The sequence below is a fragment of the Bombus pyrosoma genome, linkage group LG14 (genome assembly GCF_014825855.1).
Source record: "Bombus pyrosoma isolate SC7728 linkage group LG14, ASM1482585v1, whole genome shotgun sequence".
NCBI lineage: Eukaryota > Metazoa > Arthropoda > Insecta > Hymenoptera > Apidae > Bombus > Bombus pyrosoma.
The window spans coordinates 1,628,855-1,649,266 of NC_057783.1; the positions used below are offsets into that span (position 1 = coordinate 1,628,855).

Sequence of the window (20,412 nt, forward strand, 5' to 3'; positions counted from 1 at the left end):
TCACCGCGAGAACGAGCCCTCTGATGCATCAGAGCAGTCTGCCGATCGTCGAGGAGGAAGAAGTCTAAGGATGATTTTCCGTACAGCCAGCACGTCGTGTCACATGTACCAGTGTCATTCACACGACGAGCGGCCGAAAGCCGCGAAATCGATCGATCCTTCTCTATCCCTTGGTAAGAAAGCTCGACAAAACGAAGAGTATTAATTTATTATATTCGGCTTCTGCATCTTCTCGACCCAACATATTTTCAACTCTCTATGTGTGACATATTCCATATATAATTTGAGAGCTGGTTTTCATCCGTTTGTAACGAGAGAGTTGCTCTTCCGGATTCCAGAAATATCCAGATATTGACGGAATTGAGACAACACCGGTCGTGGACCGACCTAATCCAGATTGGCGTCGAGAAAAAAAAACAGGTCATAGTTTAAAAATATATGATGACTTGATTTATTGGGACCCCTTAGGGCGTTGATTAGACGTCGAGTTCTATCAACGACAAAATGTCATCGACACGCGCGTATTGCGTTAAAAGGGTCCAGAGAATTATGGCGCGAGGCCATGTTGCCAGTAGGCTCTAACAGCCAAGCAGCATCATCGATCCTAGCCAGCTGTGACCAATCGCAGGCGTTCCTTCTAGCCGGTGCACCAAGCAGGCTTCAAGGGAGACAAGGAGACACGAAGGAGGATCAAACTCTGTAAGGAGAAGAGTAAACGAGAAAGAGGAATACGGAAGGCAAGAGAAGCAGGGAGGAATAAAAAGGAGGAGGAGAGAGATGAGCGTTTCTCCCATGAGACTACCTACGCAGACTGTGCATACTAGTGTGATTCCTCTTCTCTTTCTCTGTGAAAATAACCGTTAACTTTGACCTGGCAACCGCGAGCTACCGCGGTTATGCTCTACCGATCACCAGTTAGAAAGAACTTCCAGGTGATTCGGTCGAGTGAGAGAGGGTCGAAATCGAGCCTCCGCTATAACAGCCGCTTGCAAGACTCAAACGACTTTTCAGTATCGAATCGAACCTGATCTCGAATCCTTGTAGATATCGAAAACCTATTGGACAAACCAAGAAAATATCGGACAAACGAAGCAGAACCACCGAATTATTTTTTCTTTCATCTTTTTATCTTTTGTAAAGAATTCGTTCGAAAATACCCGATGATTAGCCAAGCGTATCACATCGATTCAATTACCGATTATCGGTGTAATTAAAATTAAAATACGGTTAATATATATCGAATTGTCTGAAATAGTCACGTTTCGAAATGGATCATATAATTGCGATTGATCGAGCTGCCAATTAACAATACATATCGATCGATATGATATTCATTTACCATTCGTAGACAAAACAAGTGGAAAATCTCTTTCCATAAATTCATGAATTGACTATGAATTTCTGTTAAATGTCACGTATAATCAAAGTACGATATTTATAAAAAGAAATGAATAATTTCAGAGGCAGACAGCTTTCTAATTTATAACACAACCCAATTGTTTTTTACACGATCTCATATATTGTGTGATGAATGATACTTCATTATGTAGGTTATATCGATAAAACAGTTAATGAATAACCATTAGATTATGTCAGATTATGAAACTGATTTCATTCGTAACTTATTATAATGCAATAATAAATTGTCAAGCAGTTAAAAAGCTGAATATCACCGAAATAATTAAAAGCCTTCCCTCAATAAAATTGATTAATTTTTAAGATTGTATCTACAACTCACCTGCATCATTTGTTATGGTTTCATCATTTGTTAAAAAAGTTACTTGAAAGTTTTCATTGGACTTAATCACGCCGTCTTTGATGCAGACCAACAAATTCAAATCATTCATATAATTAAAATATCATTTCCCAGTTCAGATAGGATCAGATTCGATCGAATATACGGTAAACGTATCATTTACCCGTAGAACGAAATTACACGCCGTCGAGAGGCACACCGTCAAGGCGATTTAAAGAAAAAAGGAATCGTACTCGCTGCGAAATGCTGTCCAAAGACATTTATCATTTTCGTTCGAACGCGTTATTTAAGACAAGATATCCGAACAGTCGTGTTCGGCACGACCATTCGGCGTAACTGGTCGAGATCTCGAAGCATTTGTAAATCGATATTGTCTCGGACCGTTGATATAACTATCATTTCATGGTAAATTTTAAGATTGTCTGTGATATTACGTAGACGATGGCGTCATAGTTACAATAGGCTTCAAAGTAGTGTGTACGGTGTTACGTTATAGCGACCAATGCATGGTGAAAATAAAAATCGAACGAAATCATTCACAGGATCCTGGAAGAGTTAGTCATCGTCTAATACGTTCGTATATTTTCGATTCCTTCGTTATCTATTATATACATACATACTTTATTTCACGAATCGAGAAACGAAACGAATCTATCATCAGTGTAACGATATAGCATTCGTTTCCTTTTTTAATTTTGTTCTTTTTGTAAATATTAGGCGAATTTTTTATGTATAATACATATATAAGTTGAAGTATATATTGTAATTAAGTTTCCTGTCAATTCCTATTGAGTTTATTATTACGACCCTGTATAGATATGTACGTCCCTTGGAGAGTTTTTTGATAAAATTTGCATGAACTACCAGCAACAATCTATTTCCAAGTTCTTCCGTTTAGAGCGATATACAAACCAATTATTGTAGTTTCATGTTCGCATTAATCAAACATATATATCGTATATATATATGTCTGTATATGCATGTGTATATATATGTATACATATACATACATATGTACGTGCAACAATTACATCTTTGTATATAATAAGAACTTTACGTATAATATGACTTATATTATACCTGACATGCATATATATAGCATAAAAAAGAACGTTTGAATTGAAAAAGGGCATATTATATAATAAAGATCGCTTTTTCTCACTAATACTGTTTTAAATTCTCCTTAATATATATCTGTACCTTCCTTTCTTTCATATTGATAAAGAATTTCATAGTAAAAGATAGTTAATCGTAATTTATTCCTTTGTTTAAGAAATAGTATTATCGAAGTCAAAATTGAATGTACTTCATTTTCTAAATGCTTTAAACGTTTCAGTAAAATAGTAGAATTTATCGTGAAGCGAATGGATTTATTATATTTTAAAAATACGAATTGATTTAGATCTTTATTGCGTTGTTACAACTGTTACAGATTTAATTACAACTGTTTTAGGCTTTTTCGTTTCGCCTATTGCGAATGCAGAAAACGATTGGCGCATTGAATTAAATAAAATTAATGATTTCCAACGATAACAGCGATCCTGCTGCCATTTACGAGAAAAGGTGTTCGTTTATCTGGATTTGCAAAATAATTCCTTGTGATTATAAATTAGTATCAATTCAATGGAAAAGATGGATTTTTATTGGTGTAAGCTAATGACCAAGCGAGAATAATCAGTCTTGAACTAGATAAGTATGACGTGTTTTGTAGAATGCTGAGCATTTGCTTTTTTTTTCCTGACATTGTGAACAAAGTATTGTCAATAAAAAACTTATCGAAGTGAAATACGCTGCCTTAACTCACATTCTTTCTTTCCAATTTATGATCGGTAATTAATAGTTGTGAGTACAATTATATATTAATGTTATAAGTGATAACCATAGCTTTACTGATAACCAGATAGCTGTTCAATACACCTGAAAAATTCAAGTGGTCTTTTTGCTTCATTCTATATGAAGGATAGAGGTAAGGACATTATAACGTTTAATCAATTTAATTAACATCATGCTTATCATGAACATACATTTCTATGCCAAACATGGCAATGAGAAGCAAGAGCAGAATAAATAACGAAAGTAAAAGAGAGAAAGACGTCATTAAAGAGATTATTTTTCACAAGGACGATGTTCTTGAATTTTTAGTTATCAGTGTTGTTTTCGAACGGAATTGTGGATTTCCTTGATATGTAAATCGCTCAGTAATGGAAAACAGATTAAACGATATGTATCACACGTTACGTATGTAAATTACGTATATAATGTCAAATCTATTATGTACATTTACTCTTGATTATTACGAAATATTCGATAGAAAAGATGTAGTAAAAACATGTAGTTACGATAGAGAGATATGTATTTTAATTTCTCAAGTCTGTCGTATCAAATTGATTTCATAATTGACTTCCATAAACAAGCGAAAATTATACGAATGTAAAATATCGAAATTATCTTATCTTTTTACTTTGCAAGATCAAGCACATACGTACAGTTTCATTTAATAAAATAATATGGATGACCGACATCGTGGAACATGGAAATGGTAGCCTTGAAAAAAATGACCTTCATCTTCATAGCTGTTGCTCCTGATAATAAATATGATATTTGTATTTTATTACAATGCTACTGAAATTTCAATATGCTCTGTATAATACATATAACATAGTCGTAAAACGCTTTTATCATAAGTGTTAAAAGAATAATACAGGTGACCATGAGAATATGGAAATAGTAGCATTGAGAAAAATTACCTTTGGCATTATAATTTTTCTCTCTGCTACTTTCTAGAAAACTGTGAACGTCACAATGACACTCGAGTGTCACGCTTAGAGCCAGTGCCACAGCCGTGAATTCCATTGAATAAGCTTTATTTTAATCGCGTTATCTTATTTTCGATCAATCGCGTCGAACGTTTTATTATTCGATTCACTCGAAATTATCGCGAAACGATCGATCTTCAACGTAAAGGTAATTTATGTAACGCTAGAAAAGGTAGTTATAAACCTGAAATTATACACTTTCACTTTATATAGCGTGACAAGGTCCAACTGTAGAACATGTTCGTTAAATTACGTGGAACTTGAACGTAGTTTCAATAATATTCGCTTGTTCTAATTAATTATCGCTCTTCCCACTTTCTTTTCGTATTCCCATTTCTTGCCTACTTTGCAATTTGTTTGTTAGTTCGCATTGTTTCTTGAATTTAAACTTAAATGTTTTATCTCATAGGTTTCAGTATCTTTATCATTCAAATATTTTTACCTTACTCCATCCTGTTACTTTGTTCATTGGTACAAGAACTTTGTGAAAATTTGAAAATGTTAATTAATATCTGGTACTGTTCTTTATCTGTGCAATCAATGTCTACGGTAATTTTCTTAAGGGTCGTACGAATCTCCTTACAAGTTGAACTATAACATAGATTATTCCCTTCCGAATAATATCTCCTATCATTGCCAAAGCAAGTTTACAACGAAGCGTAACATGTGATTAAAAACTAAGTGAAACGTTGCGAAATAGTTCTGTAAACAACAAAACGATATCGATACGCAAAAAACGCTATCATAGGTTTTGACAAAAATGAACAAACGTCAAAACCCACTAAAAAAAAAAAAAAAAAAAAAAAAAAAAAAAAAAAAAAAAAAAAAAAAAAAAAAAAAAAAAAAAAAAAAAAAAAAAAAAAAAAAAAAAAAAAAAAAAGAAAAAGAGAGAAATGTGGTAAGATAAGGATGCTCGTAAATTAATGCCATCACCATCATTTTGTATAATAAACGTCAACTATGTATAAAGATATAAACACGGCTAATAATAATAGTACAAGAGTCATTGACGCATTAACGTGAACCAATGGTACACGGCTATAGCAGTTGATAGACTTGCATTAGGCATAAAAATGTTGGGCATTAGGCAAATGGTATGCTGCGGCGAGCTACACGTGTTATGCACTTGCTGCTCATGAACATTCAGACTAAAATTCAATATATATGTTAATGTAATTTTTTTTCTTGGTCTTATAATACTTGCAAAACGCTTATTTTTCGATTAATGTTAATTTCAATAGCATAGCGTCGGATGGGTCAACTCTATTCGATTCTGTGTTTCCGTATTGTATGTATCGAAGCTTTAGATTACTCAGCAAACACAATCGTTGACCGACGAGTCCACCAGACCGCAATCACGGCTATTGTTCGGTCTCGGGTCGCGTTATCAGAGTGAAATAAACAAGACACATCTGAAACATGATAAGACAGGAGTGTTTTCTCTCGTATCGAGCATTCAAGTAGTCTGATACACATGTAAGGACAGACTGGTAAGAATGTAGTAATTTCATTTGAAAGACGCGGTAGGTCATCGACATAGTTAGAGTTGTATAATTGTACAATTGATAAATGAGATTCGTGAAATTGTAAATGCAATTTCACGAGAGACATATTGTTCGTCGATGAATAAGGAAAGAGACACGAGAAAGTGTGTAACAATGTTTAAACAAGAATGTAAATTATTAATTTAATAGCGATATATCAGTAGACGTTCAAATGGTTGCATAATACTTATTTTGCAAGAAAAATACACACAAGGTTAGATATATTTTTCTATCTCTTGGTTTATTAATCAACAAAGACTACTTCTCTTCCCACTAGCGTTATCATGAAACTTACTTTTAATATGTTTCCGATTTTACAAATTGGATTGACGAAATATGCCCAGTGAATTTCTCCTGGCAATGAAATAGTTCTCAATCGTTCGCAGCTATAACTATGAATATCGAATTAATTTTTCATTAATTCTCAAGTAACAGTTGCTCTATCACAATCGAAAGAGCGTGCAAATTTATGAATTTCTGTTCAAATTTCGTCTGACAAGAATACGTTCGACTTGTTCCAGGACTCATCGTATGTTACATATGCAAATCATAAAGCAAATTAAAAAACTTGTAGTACAGATATTCATATCTGAGTTTAAACGTTTTTGTTTCACGAATAACCATATTGTGACCGATGCAAATATTGCTTAACAATGAATTTATTTTCAAGCTTGAAAATTGTTTGATTTTGAAGATTAAATTTAAAGAAGCGATTTCATATCGATCGATTTTGAATTGGGTTTTATCGTTGAAATTATTGAAAAATATAGTTGATCGTTCTCGCCTTGTTTTCCATCATTTTATCGTTTACTATTTCCACATATTTCGCGAAACTAGATGATATCGATCCCTGACCCCCTGTCTTCCAGGCCATTTCGTTGTGAGATTAGAATACCATTTTTTGTAACGTTATCCGTCTCCTTACATTTCCGTGCGTTTCCACTCGTCTTCTCCTGTTTACGTGCGTTTCTGCGCGTCTCTTCCCGTCTCTTGGCAAAGACGTAAGTTTGTACGTACATAACACATACACGTATATACGTACGTATACATGCACTGACCAACCAACATCTGAAAAGCTTTGAAAGCCTTTCCAAAGAATAAACATCGATATGGTGAATACTTTAAAATATGTTTGTAAAATATTTGATGTAACATTTTATTCTATTATTATCGTTTGCAGCGTTTGTCGCTGCAACAGTATCTGACCCATTCTTCTATAGGCGCATAGTTGGCTAAAATATGAAAAGAAAATTATAACGACGAACTAAGGTCGTTCAATATCCTGTATGAGATAATAATGCGCATATAACACAGTTGGCTAAAAGCTGTTAAAGTTTAAAGGTGAAAGCTTACATCCAATAATTTCTAGCACGTTTTATTAATAAAAATGCAACGAAGCTCGACGTATTATAAAATCCGAGCGTTATCGAGATGCGCATACGAAAATATTTCGAAATTTTATTTATTCACTGCATTCAGAGAAGATTTCTCTGTTCTGTGAATACGATACCCTGAATAATAATAAATAATAATAAATTAATTTACACGGTTTAAGCCAATTACTTCTGGTCGCACGTTAAAATTACATCTGAAATGAAATTTTAATCGATTCCTCTTTTCTGCGCGTTAAATTCTCGTTTTTCCTTGCACGTCGCCTAACGCAGAAGATATTTTTTTATGCAAATTTGTATGTTTCTAGCAAAACAAATTGAACGTCTCGAATATTCATAACAAGGCAAGAATACACTAACACGTTTCGCCAGAGAGACATATAAATTTGCATGAACAGACATATCTTACGTATTAAATAATATAAACAAAAAAAGAGAAAAAAAAAAATATTTAGAATGCAAAGGTGACTTATCCGAATAATTTAACAAACATCAAAGCGTAATAACTCTTGAATTAATAATTTCAAGGTACGTATATAAATAACTTTATACTTTTTGCGAAGGACGAAAGATTATGTAGACCAGTACAGTCGACGATACAGGATTTCGTTTAAGAGATATCAGATTGTTTGGAAAATTCACATTGAAAATTGAAATACATGTCAAAGAAATATATAAAGTTAATTGTCAGACTTTACACGATTTTTTTCCAACAACCTTCTGCTTGATACGAGGATGAGTCACTTTACTTGATAATACTATCATTTGCAACGAAGCTTTAGTGGCGGAAATTCTGTTCAATTTGGTATTTCAATTCGCTTGCCACTGCTGTTATAGTTATATTTAGTCAGATCGAAGATTTCCATCAGATTTCCATGTGGACACTTCTTATTAATACGCTTTTGTTAATCCTTCTAATCATTTGCTCGATAACGTCATGAATATTACAAACAATGGAAGTTGTTATAATACGAACTCTTAATTCTAACTTTGGATACGTTAATTTCCCATTGATTATAGAAAACTCTATATCGATTTGCCAGTTCCGAGTTAGTCGCGAGTAAATAATTTTCCTGCGTTCGGAGTTTTCCAAGATTCGAGGAGCACGTCGTTACCGATATACCCGTTGCCACTTTCTTTGCTACATTTACGTTAAATGGGATTTTTCTTACAGTCAAAGTCGAGGAGACAAGAACTGAACCGAAGAAAATTGCGTAAGACGTATCGTAATCTTATGACAATGATAAAATACGTATGAAGATGGTATGTCGTCGTTGAGCATAAAAGTGCTCTCTGCTTTATGGTTTTCCCAAAAAACACTTTTTCATTATGCGAGGAATGGAATTACGTCAAGCAGTAAAAATCAAAAGATTATGTATTATCTGAAAAATTGTATCTTCATAGGAAGATCACGTAGCCAGCGATTAATTCACGTCACAAATTCGTCAAGTTTATCCAACTCATCTGGTCCACGTGAATGGACCGGTTCGTTGCATTGTCAAACGGAAGAGATTACGTGAAATTAATTAACTACACTTAATTATAGTCATTTCGTACGAGATACATACTAAAACTCTGAAAAATGTTATCTCTGAACCTGACTTCCCGAAGAAAGATCGTACAACGATCCGTTTGGAATTCCGAGACAGTTGCCAACAAAGAATAACGTATACAATCGCACAAATTTCTTCCTACTAATTTTCACATTTGTATCAGAGCCCTTTCTATTTGTGTTCCAAGGAAATGATAGAAAGATCGTGGGAGAAGTTCCACGACTCTGTGCTAACTGGCAGTATGTCATTTCCTACTTCCTTCGAATGAAAGAGATTTATAGCGAAACTTGCTAAGAGATGGAACATGGTATTTGTCGGAATAAAAGAGTTCTCGCTCTGGCGAATATGTGACGAGCGGTAGAAACGAGTGTTGCTGGCACCCCTTGACGACTTGTCCTTGTCGACCTCGAGAGTTACCGGAGAGCATAGACCCTTCAGGTCGTCATGGCGACCAACTAGAGACCCCAAGAAGGCGGTCAAAGAATATCTCGTTCGTCTCCCTTTGTCTTTGTCAATTAATTTTTGCAAACCTTTCTACCATTCTTCCTGAAAGCTTACAAAATTGCTTCTGCTATCTCTCCCACCACGTTCTTCTCAACTTATGGATTTGTCGTTTTATTGTCGTGATTCTGTTTCTTAATTCTGTTCGTCAATAAAGAGGACGCACAAAATATCTGATCGTAATGGAACAAGAATTATTTGCTTGTAAATTGTCTTTCCATTTCATTGACATTTCTCATCGAGTTTTAAGGTCTGTTCGGTTATCGCAAGTTCGAATATTGATTTTCCTTGCACCATCTTTACATTGAGTCATCGGAAGAGAATATTTCATAGATAATTTCCATGTTACACTGCCGATTCTCTGTTGCCTGCGATAATTTTCATTCTGAAATCTCTTAACTGTCTGATGTTTAGTTTCCATGCAACGAACGTCTGCTTTCTCTCTCAATCACCGGCATGTGAATTTGCAAACGAACTTATTAAACGCGCGAATAGAAGGTTACTTCAAAAACGAAGTAATTTCGCGTAAAAATGATGAGAGCCTCCCACGCTCTAAAATTACTTATTTTTACTATCGTGGGATACGAGCTTCTTGCATAATGACCTTACCCATTGCGAATACGAGATTTCGTATGGGTACACGTAAGTATACGAGAATAATGTAACCGGAAGGAGAGACTGTCTTCCTTTCCAGAATAAATCGTTCATCTTGTATAATGTACGTATAAAAACGCACGATGCGTTTATTCGTATAATTTCGATTGAGAAATTATTTTAAAACAGGGAATTTTTAACAACGATAACGCGATAACGTTAATCCTTTCTATACAGTATAGTAAGATATTGAAAGATCGGGCTATTCTAAAATTATCGAACATGTAACGTCTACATCTGTGAGACTCGAAATATTAACAAAATCCGAGTATACGGCTAAAAAAGGTGTAAAGGTAAAGAAAAATTAAATCCTGTCCTGAAGGTTTCGAAACCTGTCTTTCAAAATCTTGTTACTTTTCTGCCATTCAGTGCGGCAATACGGTGTGATTCAAGATTATGTAACGCTGTTAAAGCAGTTTCACTGCGATGTACACCGGATTCTGTTATATCGTATTGTACAACATGATATCGCTTCTTTCACGTAACTATTCGCACATAATTGATTTTGATTTACATACGTACATTTCCATAGAGATACGCTCACAGGGGGTCTGAACGATTCGTATTAGGTCAATTGGGACGACGATTTTAATTCGTTTCGATACGACTGCATGGCAACAAATAATAAAGCCCAGTTGCTGTAACAATAAGACCACGAGCTTCCTGGTACGTTTCCATTGGAAATTCTCTGTTAACCGGTTGCGTTAAGATAATAGTAGTGCGTTTTTATTCCGACAATTGTTACAGACAATCGTTACTTTTCATAATTAAAGAGCCGAAGGGTGGGGGGGAAAGAGAGAAATATTTGTTTTCAGTAATTTCAAGGTATACACGAAGAATTTAGAAATATCTTTCGCGTGACAATAAAATAATCTATAATTAAACGAAGTAATGACACAAAAGAGAAAAATGCAACAATTGCCATCGCGTGATGCGCTTCTCGCTTCTTTTTACCAACCAACTCCGTTTTGCTTTCGTTCTTTACTCTTTCACAACACACCCGTAAAGACGTTATGTGCGCAACACGATTCCTGCCACTTGTGCCAAATTTTCACGTGACATCATGCATTCACGCGCTCATTCTCCGAATCAATCTTCGTTCGCTATCGATAGTCTAAACATCCGCTGATTTCGCTATCACTTTACATACTTGCGTATCACTTCCACTATCGTATTATTTTCTCCGACGCACATAGCGAGCAATATCTCTGTTTTTCTCCATTCCTCTAGCTATCTAATAAATAAATAAATTTTCATTACGTTCAAAGTAACAAAACTTTGGGAAAAGGTTGGATGAACGAAGAAAAAAATAACGCGTCCGAATGTATTCCGTACTTTTACGATAATAGAATTGAACTTTCTATCCTGTTGCGTTATGTATCTGCAATTAAATTCAGCGCACTTTACCTGTTCAACGGTGTTAATTTCGACACGGTTTAATGGTAATCAATAGCTCATTAAGCGAAGAAACTTAGTGGAAGATTCTTCATCGCTCACGACCGGATAAGCATGCATTAGGTTCGGTGATTTTATCGATTTTTCATTTTTCTAAAAGCGTTACAGGTCATTCGAGGTATACCTGGTACACTTAATTGACGATGACGGTACTCGATTGATGCATCGATTCTTCGACTGACGTCATTACCTACCTCGTGTTATCTAATCCATTCATGGTGTAATTTTAATACATACGATACATGCCTCGATGATAATGCAAAGTAAATAAAAGGATGTGTTCAGGATGTTCAACGTGTAACGTGGCTGACATAAGCGCGATGCAAACGTAACCGTTCCAACGAACGTGATTAACGTTGGTAACTTTTGAAATTAATGAATTTAAAACTGCCGGAAGTTATTTCTGCTGTTTACGTGTCTATGTTTTACGCATCGCGTCACGAAATGTGATTTTTTATGCATACGCGTGTTGACCGTGCGATATTAGAAATCGCGCGGCGCCGTAGCATCGCGGTCCGTTTTAAGAAACTAAAATTACTAATTTTGGGAAAAATTTAGACGAACGATTAGAGCGTAAATCGATTTAAATTGTTATTCAAAAATTCTTGCTTCTGTTTTCTAATCACGTAGTTATCGTATTTCGTTTCGAAGTTATAGTTTCGAGTTACTCGTTAATATCCTGCGAAACGTGATAGCTGGTTATAAGATACACGTGCTGCGTTATTGCACATGCATGTACACGTTTAGAATCACATTCGTTGAGCGCGTGCTTTTTTTTCTACACGTGATTCTGATCTGTGCATATATATATATATATATATATATATATATAAATATATGTACTAGATATATACAGATCTGACAATAAATATACGTAACTCGTATTAGAATAACAATTCGGTAGAAACTATAGCGATTTTTCACTTTCGACGATCAACAAAAGCTAAGGATTTACATAGTACCGGTATTTTAGTCTATGTCTGTGAGATGTAAAAAGTTAGAAATTTTTAAATGATCGAATTTATCCTCCACTTATATAAGTACATTTACGGCTAAGAAATATAAATACATTTCTTGTCATTCGTTGGTTGCAAAACAGTTAATTCAACGTATAGAGAATAAAACTTTGCACGCGTGACTTCCCTTTAATTTTTCAGTCAACGTAAACCGGTTACGTTTGGTTCTAGTTGCACTCTTAACCGTGTGATTGGTATTATGTGGGCTGTAATGGATAATTTATCGTTGTGGACGTATGAATTCTTGTAATACATATGTACGTATATAAGGTGTATATAAATGCTATATATAAATTAATATATAACGTAAAATAATTCAAAGAATCGTTCAAAAATTCCAAATCTATATACATATATATGCAAATATAAAATTATTTATGAGACTAATTTGATTAAATTTTCTAACGATTAAACGATTACACTGAAGAAGTATTAAATAGTATTAAGCTATACTTAAAGGTATAAAATAGCCTCCTAACGAAATAAGAAATACAATCTCCAACGTTGCCCATTCACATTGTTCTTTCACAATTGCAAACTGACACGTTCTTAATGTCATCTTACCAATGTCGTTACTTTCTCCATGGGTTGCACGCTGTTTCAACACGACGAATACTTGAAAACGTGTAAGAATATTATGAAAACGATTTTTCTTCTTTCTTCCACGTCCTTCTCGGTCTAATTATGGCTCTTTCGGCATTTTTATTTCAAGGTGGCATCGGTCGGTTCTAAGCCGACTACTTTCATCGTTTCCTAGTCATTCGTTCGCATCATTTTTCTTGGAATTTCTCTGGTACAGGCAGTTTCGTCTCTTTCATCATCGTTTCAACTGGTCTACTTTACTGCTTCCATTTAGTTTCAAACTTGTACGAATGAACAATACAATTCTTAAATTAATATCTTCGTTACATTAATTTAGGATTTTTTCCCCTACTTTTAGATACGATTTATTGCTTCCAAACTTGCATATCAATTTAGTTATGAGTTTGCCTTTAAGAACGTAGAATAATCGTAAATTTTACTTGAGACGTAAAATTTTTAAAGACGAGAAATTCTAGACGAAAACTTCGAAACAAGATATTAAAGATCTCTATTAAAATTGGTGAGGAAAATAGAATACATTTTATATTATCTTTACATAACAGCTAAACTTAATAAACAATAGATGTATTAAAATATATTTATATATTTTAACGTTTTACGATTTTTAAAAATTCGAAAATTTTACGATTATTCTATATATATATATATATATATATATATAGAATAATATATATATATAGAATAATATATATATATATATTTATATATTTATATAAATATATTTATATATTTTTAAAAAATAAAAAGATTACAGATTAGAAAATTAAAAGTAGGTAGGAAAATCAGTCATAAAATTTGTGTATGTACGAACTATAATGTATTACAAAAGCAGATACGCAGAGGTATAGAATGGTGGGACGGATAGAGGCCGAGCTTTGTAAACTGGATTTCCCAGGTTCGAAACTCGGCGTCTGTGTAAAATGTGGTTTTTCCCCATATTCCTTTCTCTTTCCATTCTATATAGTTACAATCTTTATATAGTTATAACAACGCAATAACTTTGCACGTACAGTCCTGCAAGTGTTATCCATGATAAGTTTTCTTAATTCTTACATGGACGTCAAATAGGACTAAAAGCAAACTCAAGCCAAATTTAATAGCCAATTTCGTTACTTAATATAGTAGTATCGAATGCAGGAAAGCTTGGTTACAAAATTATATTTTTTTCTATTCGCCTCGATGTTCGATGGTGGTAATTTTTACCAATTATAGTTCTTTACTTTCCCGCGAAAATTGCATCCATAAGTAAAGAACTTGTATTTATATAATTGTAGTTAAAAATGAACGACTAACAAATATGGGAAACTTGTACGGCATAACATATATTCACGTTTAAAATTATAGCATATATATATATATATATTTTATAAAGCAATTAATAATTTGCTTACCAACGTTCAATGAGACTCTACTTTGTTGATTTTCAATATGAAATCGTCTTAATTCCGACATTTATCTTTCGTTCCTGAAATTATAAGCAACATTTTTTTTTTTTTTAATCTTTCATAAACAAGAGTTACGCCCATGAAATTTGCGGTCATCCGTCTCTTGCTTACTACAAATCAGTATCTGTTTGTCTACTGTTGCAGATATCTATTTATAATTGTATTTTTCACGACACCGATAAAACGATTTGGAGTGAACAAATACTAAATACGTACGTCAAGCTTGTACTGATAACACCGATAAACAGTAATTTTAGCTCTCCGAGGAAATAAGATGCCTCGTTATATTTTTTGCCTATGATAATGAATTATTTTTTCCCTCGAAGATAATACTATTTTCGTAAGCATAAATTTTCAGTGAATTGGATTTGCTAAAAGGCAGAAGTTTCCAGCATTTGTTATGTCATTACTTTTTAGTCGAAATTAACACTCGAATGGGCGATAAGAATTGGATGTAAAATGTTAAGTATAATTAGCTTAAACAAAGTGGGTTAAAGTGTAATCTGTCATTGAATTAAAAGTAAACTTGCTAAAATTAAATACATTGTTACTCTTTTCGTTAAATATGTCTTTACTTAACACTATTTTCTGAACAAACATATGCTTCGTATAAACGTCGAATACTCCTAGATCTCAGATCTCGAGAAATTCCAGAAGTTCGGAATATTATTCTTTATGCGTCTCTTTTCACGTTCATGATGCAAAGATTATACGAACAATTTTTATTGGCATCTCGTTCGCTCTGTTAATTACTGGTTTAATAATTACAGCGCATGCAATTCGATAGAAATATCTCGTATACGAAAATCATCAGAGAGAAATTTATTGGAAAGTATAACGAGGCTGAGCGAGCTTATCATCTCACGGGTGTAACGTGCAAATTCACTTAGAACCATAGATCGACTAACGATTCGCGTACATTTATTAAAAAATGCATTATTATTCACGTTAGACGCGTAAACTGTGAGAAGCAAGTACCTTGGACTACGGTTTTACCGATTACCGAATACATGCTAATCAAGCAATCCATATTTATTATATTAACATACTAATTAAGCTTAAAGTTCGTCGCTTTGAATTTAAAAGAATTATAAAAACACAATTTTTTTAATTGTATAAAAATATCGCGTTGCATATTTATTGTATCGCGAATAATTGTATAATAACTTGCATGATCGTCCACAGTCAAATTAATTAAACTACATCGATTTTTCAATTATGTAATTATAATTTCCAAAACCGACCTGACTTTTGCACATTATGCATTTTTTTTTGCAAGCGCATGATTATATAGGGGTCTGTGCATTTAATGAGTTATTAAATGTCCAAATGCATATCATTAAGCGCGTTATAATTTAACAGGGAAAAAAATTATCGTTCATTGATTAACGTTCATAAATTCGTTTTAATTAATCCCTTAATTGCATACAAGATCGCAGTATCGCTCCTTCAAATTAGCATGCAAAACATAATTTTTTAATATCGCATATTCTATTCGTTGATTATTGCTATTAATATCATACGTTCTGCGATCAGATCGTTTCAACGTTTCTCACAAGATCCTCGCGAAATGCGCGTTTTCTATACTTTGTTTGCCTCTCTGTGCTGCTGTAATTCTCTGTTTATCTTATATTTTTCAATGACGATATTCCATATTCAACCGGTTAATATTTCTTTTCGTCTTTTGGTTTTACTTTTTTTCGACAGTAAAATTTCAAGTATCTAAACGGCTAACTTTATCCCCGATGTTCTTGTTTGTTGCTTTTTCTGTTCAAGTTGAACCAAGTACACTACCTACACGTTACTTGCCACGTGTCATTATTTACTCTTTTTGTTTCGACTTGCTTCATTTTCTTTTGTATACGATGTTGTCATATTGATTTCCTGTCTACAGACATATCCACGTATAAGATAAAAATATCGATACAAAGGCAAAAAGATCTCGATACTATATTTTTAGCACGTTAACGTTATGTCAGCAATTGTAACATTAACGTAGAAATACTTGCTATACTTCTTATTACTATTACTATTACTGCAACATCGTAATACCATAACGTGAACGGAACGAGACTTATGCTTATGCTTATTAAACGATTCACACAAAAATACAATGCTCTATTGATAATTCCTATTATCGTTTCTTTCTACATTTAGCGATGACTTTTAGGTGTAGCTTTTGTATCATCCTGCCGTTTTCCAACGGTGCTGTAACTTTTCTCAGAACAAGCGTGGTACTCAATTTATCATTATCCGATAAGAGTATGCAGGGAAAGAAAATTCAAGCCCGAGGTACACATTATTATGAATTATTACATGAATTATACTACACGAAAATACCTATTTTTCTTGCTTCCTTTCTGAAATATAATTGCAGCGATACGAATCTTATTTGAAAGATTAATTTCGTTCAATTGCTGTATGTCTAATAGAATTGCATAAGCCGAGCTCGTTTTGTGAATAACGCGGTTTAAAAATATAGCTGCGCAAGATTGATTAGCGGTAAATTTGTCACGTGTCGACATCGAGATGGCAGAAGAATTAATTCCGGATATGACTCACGCGAACCCGCTATCATTTGCATTCATGCTCGTCATTACAACCTGCCGAATAAAAATTCAGTTTAATCGTTCGACTCATATTATAGCTAAATTGCACTCTTTTATACGATATGGAACATTTACAATAGCAAAGATCTGTACAACGTATATATAATGTTCTCTTTGTACATAAATTGCATTTTACATCTTCATGTATTTTTCCTTCGTAATAGTTGACGTGTATTTTCTCATACCTCTTTTTCTACGCTTCCTGTCAGAAAATTAGAATCGCAGGAATGATTAAGCTGCTGGATTTCTTTCGGCATCGTGTCTTTTTGCTAATGATTGTACACACAAAGTATGTAAATGGGGTAGAACGTGGTCGAATTGCATGACTCAGTCTATATATACATATATATATACGTACATAATTAAAATTGTAATACGCTGACTCAGTGTTTCAGCGGTAAATTCACTGGCAAAAACAGCGATCCAGTTTTTTCTTCTTATTAGTATCTGGTGATCCTGGGAATTCCCAAGCAGGCATTCTATTTTCGATTCCATCTTATTTCGTTCGTGACAATATTAATACGCTATGCACGGTAACGAACCTTCGATTTATAATTAATGTAAAATATGCACGTAACTCTGTCCAAAATCAGAACTCAATTAAGTAGCCAGGCATAAATTATTGATCGAAAGGAAACTACGCCTACAGCAGACAGCGGTGTGCTCGTCCAATCGAAAGTGTAAGAGGCGTTCATTAATAATTAATGAAGTATCGATCAATGTTCGAAATAGACAGATTTGTATTCTCCGACGTTCAATCTTCGGAAAGATTGAACGCCTAAACTTCGTCTCTCTCAATTCGTTCGTTGCAAATCGAAAATATTGATATAGTATAAAAATGATATTTCTAAAAATATTGTCTGAGAACGAAGTTTTGATGCATGATACTTCTATCGTGTTAAAGATATAGTATTATAAGCGAATATTGGAGTACAGCTTATTTTATATTTATTCATCTCGCTGTTTAAAAGGACACAATGGCTTCAAATGATCATTGCGTAACAACGGATATGGCATTAATTAGTCGATCCTGTGTTTGCAACTAGTCGTTTGTAATTGATTTCTTTAATCGATCTGAATCACCTTTACATAACGTTCGGCTCAAGATTGATAGAGCATAAACGCTTACAATGTTTAAAAAAGTTGAAATTTCCAAGTATCGACCGATCACGTCAATATTGATTACAAACATCGTATTTTACGAAAATCTGTGTTAAATTATACAACGTAACACCGAGGATATCTTAAGTTGTAATAAATGTTAACACCTGCTCTGTAGAAACAGAATCGATGATACGCTTGATCTAACAGTGTATTTAGAAGCCAAGCAATTAATTGATATCGTTTGTATCCCTTTAATCATTGGGGTCTTTGAATCGTTTACTCGTTGAATCGTCTCGTCTGCTTCTGGACCTCTCGCTTCGTGGCTTTTGATTGACTAGAATACAGAATACAGAATGTATAAAAATATTTTGATCGATACAATAGGTTTTGCGGTATTAAATAATTAAATTAATAATTAAAATATCTATTGCTTCTAGTAAGAAAAATGGGAATAACAACTTGGATACTATTTCTATCGTGTATCGCAATCATAATTATTACATTCATTGTTCTTGCAATTTCTAAAGTATTCCACTCTTCATAAAAGGCGTACGATTACCTTAATGTAAGTTTAGTGACAACACTGTAATCGTAATCAATACTCACGTCGGTCGTTACAACACTACTTCTTTCTTCTTGAAAAGTTGTAAAGGATTATAGTAGCTATGTTTGATATATATATCACTAAAATAAAGAAAAATTACAAAATACCACTTTCTTAAATGAAAAGATGAAAATTGCAAACAAAGCTTCTATAATAAAATGTTCGAGAATAGATAACTTCTCTTTTCATACCTCTTGTACTGATTGTGAGAATCATATAACCTATTATAATGCACATACGTTCTGGGAAAATGGTCTTTGAAGAAATTATAGATTCTTGGAAAAGAAGGCGACGCAATCTTCTGTAATGTTTGGCAGCTGTAGATAAAATGCACCCAGCAAGTATCTATATAGTTATTTATGTGAGGTTCGTATATACAGAATTTCATAATAACGAAATTTCGTCATTTCCACGATTCTCGAGAATAACACTTCGAGATAAAAATAATATCAATTTTCTATATTTTCTGATAGTAATAAAGACTAGAATTCAATTAATAATAAAGGTCGAAAGGTGAAAAAATAAATACCATAATTGTTGAATGGTAACTATTTGCCTCGTTCCATTGTAATATATCATTACATTAGCTTGGTATAATAATACTTGATCATAAATATACCAGCAATATTCAAACCAAGTCTATTCACCTTCGTATTCACTATTTTTACGTTTGCTGTGCATCGGGATATTTTCGTTCCAAGTCGAAAGTAACTAAAATTAAAACAAACACAAGAGTGAGTATAGTAAAAGTAACGTAGTACTCGGTAAGGCGCAAAGAAGAGACATTCCTATGGATAAATTAATTAACTTTACATCTACTTTTAAGTGTGCAAATAAAAGAAGATTAAAGGTTGTAATAAAACGTAAAAGGATAGTACTGCGGATCAATAGCGATAATTGAATTGCTGTTTAATATTAGTATAATGGATCAATATAAAAATGAAATTTAGATTGTTATAATGTGAAATTTGTAGCTAAAAATTATTACAAAAAATTGAGAGAACCAAGAATGGTCGATTATCATCCCTGGTGGGGATCGAACCCACGACCTTTGGATTAGAAGTCCAACGCGCTATCCTCTGCGCCACAGGGACTTGGTATACATAACGTTTCTTATGCTAATTCTTATTGATAGTTAATCATAGATGTCGCTGATATATGTAATAGTTTATGTTAACCAGTGACGTATAAAAAAGAAACGAAACGATTAAAATTCTAAGCGCAAGTTTAAACACAACAAATTGATCGATATAATAAACAAGTTTCAGAAAACTGATTATTTTACATAGTGTAATTTATACTTTCTACTCTCGTTTTGAAACTTTGTTTAATGTAATCCCCTTTTTACATCATATTTAACT

General features: G+C 33.5%; 1 long non-coding RNA gene and 1 other non-coding gene across 3 annotated transcripts; both read right to left on the reverse strand.

Annotated features, from left to right (window-relative positions):
* Positions 1 to 16,049: 16,049 nt before the first annotated feature.
* Positions 16,050 to 19,739, reverse strand: LOC122575254. 2 transcript variants are annotated; one of them, XR_006319371.1, is made up of 4 exons: positions 19,243 to 19,739; positions 19,054 to 19,131; positions 17,702 to 18,781; positions 16,050 to 17,612 (listed from the first exon to the last, which is right to left on the reverse strand). It is a non-coding gene; the product is annotated as an uncharacterized LOC122575254 (long non-coding RNA). The 2 variants fall into 2 exon arrangements; XR_006319370.1 differs by having other exon boundaries at positions 19,054 to 19,739.
* A 333-nt stretch (positions 19,740 to 20,072) lies between these two features.
* Positions 20,073 to 20,145, reverse strand: Trnar-ucu. The gene has a single exon. It is a non-coding gene; the product is annotated as a tRNA-Arg (tRNA).
* Positions 20,146 to 20,412: the final 267 nt, after the last annotated feature.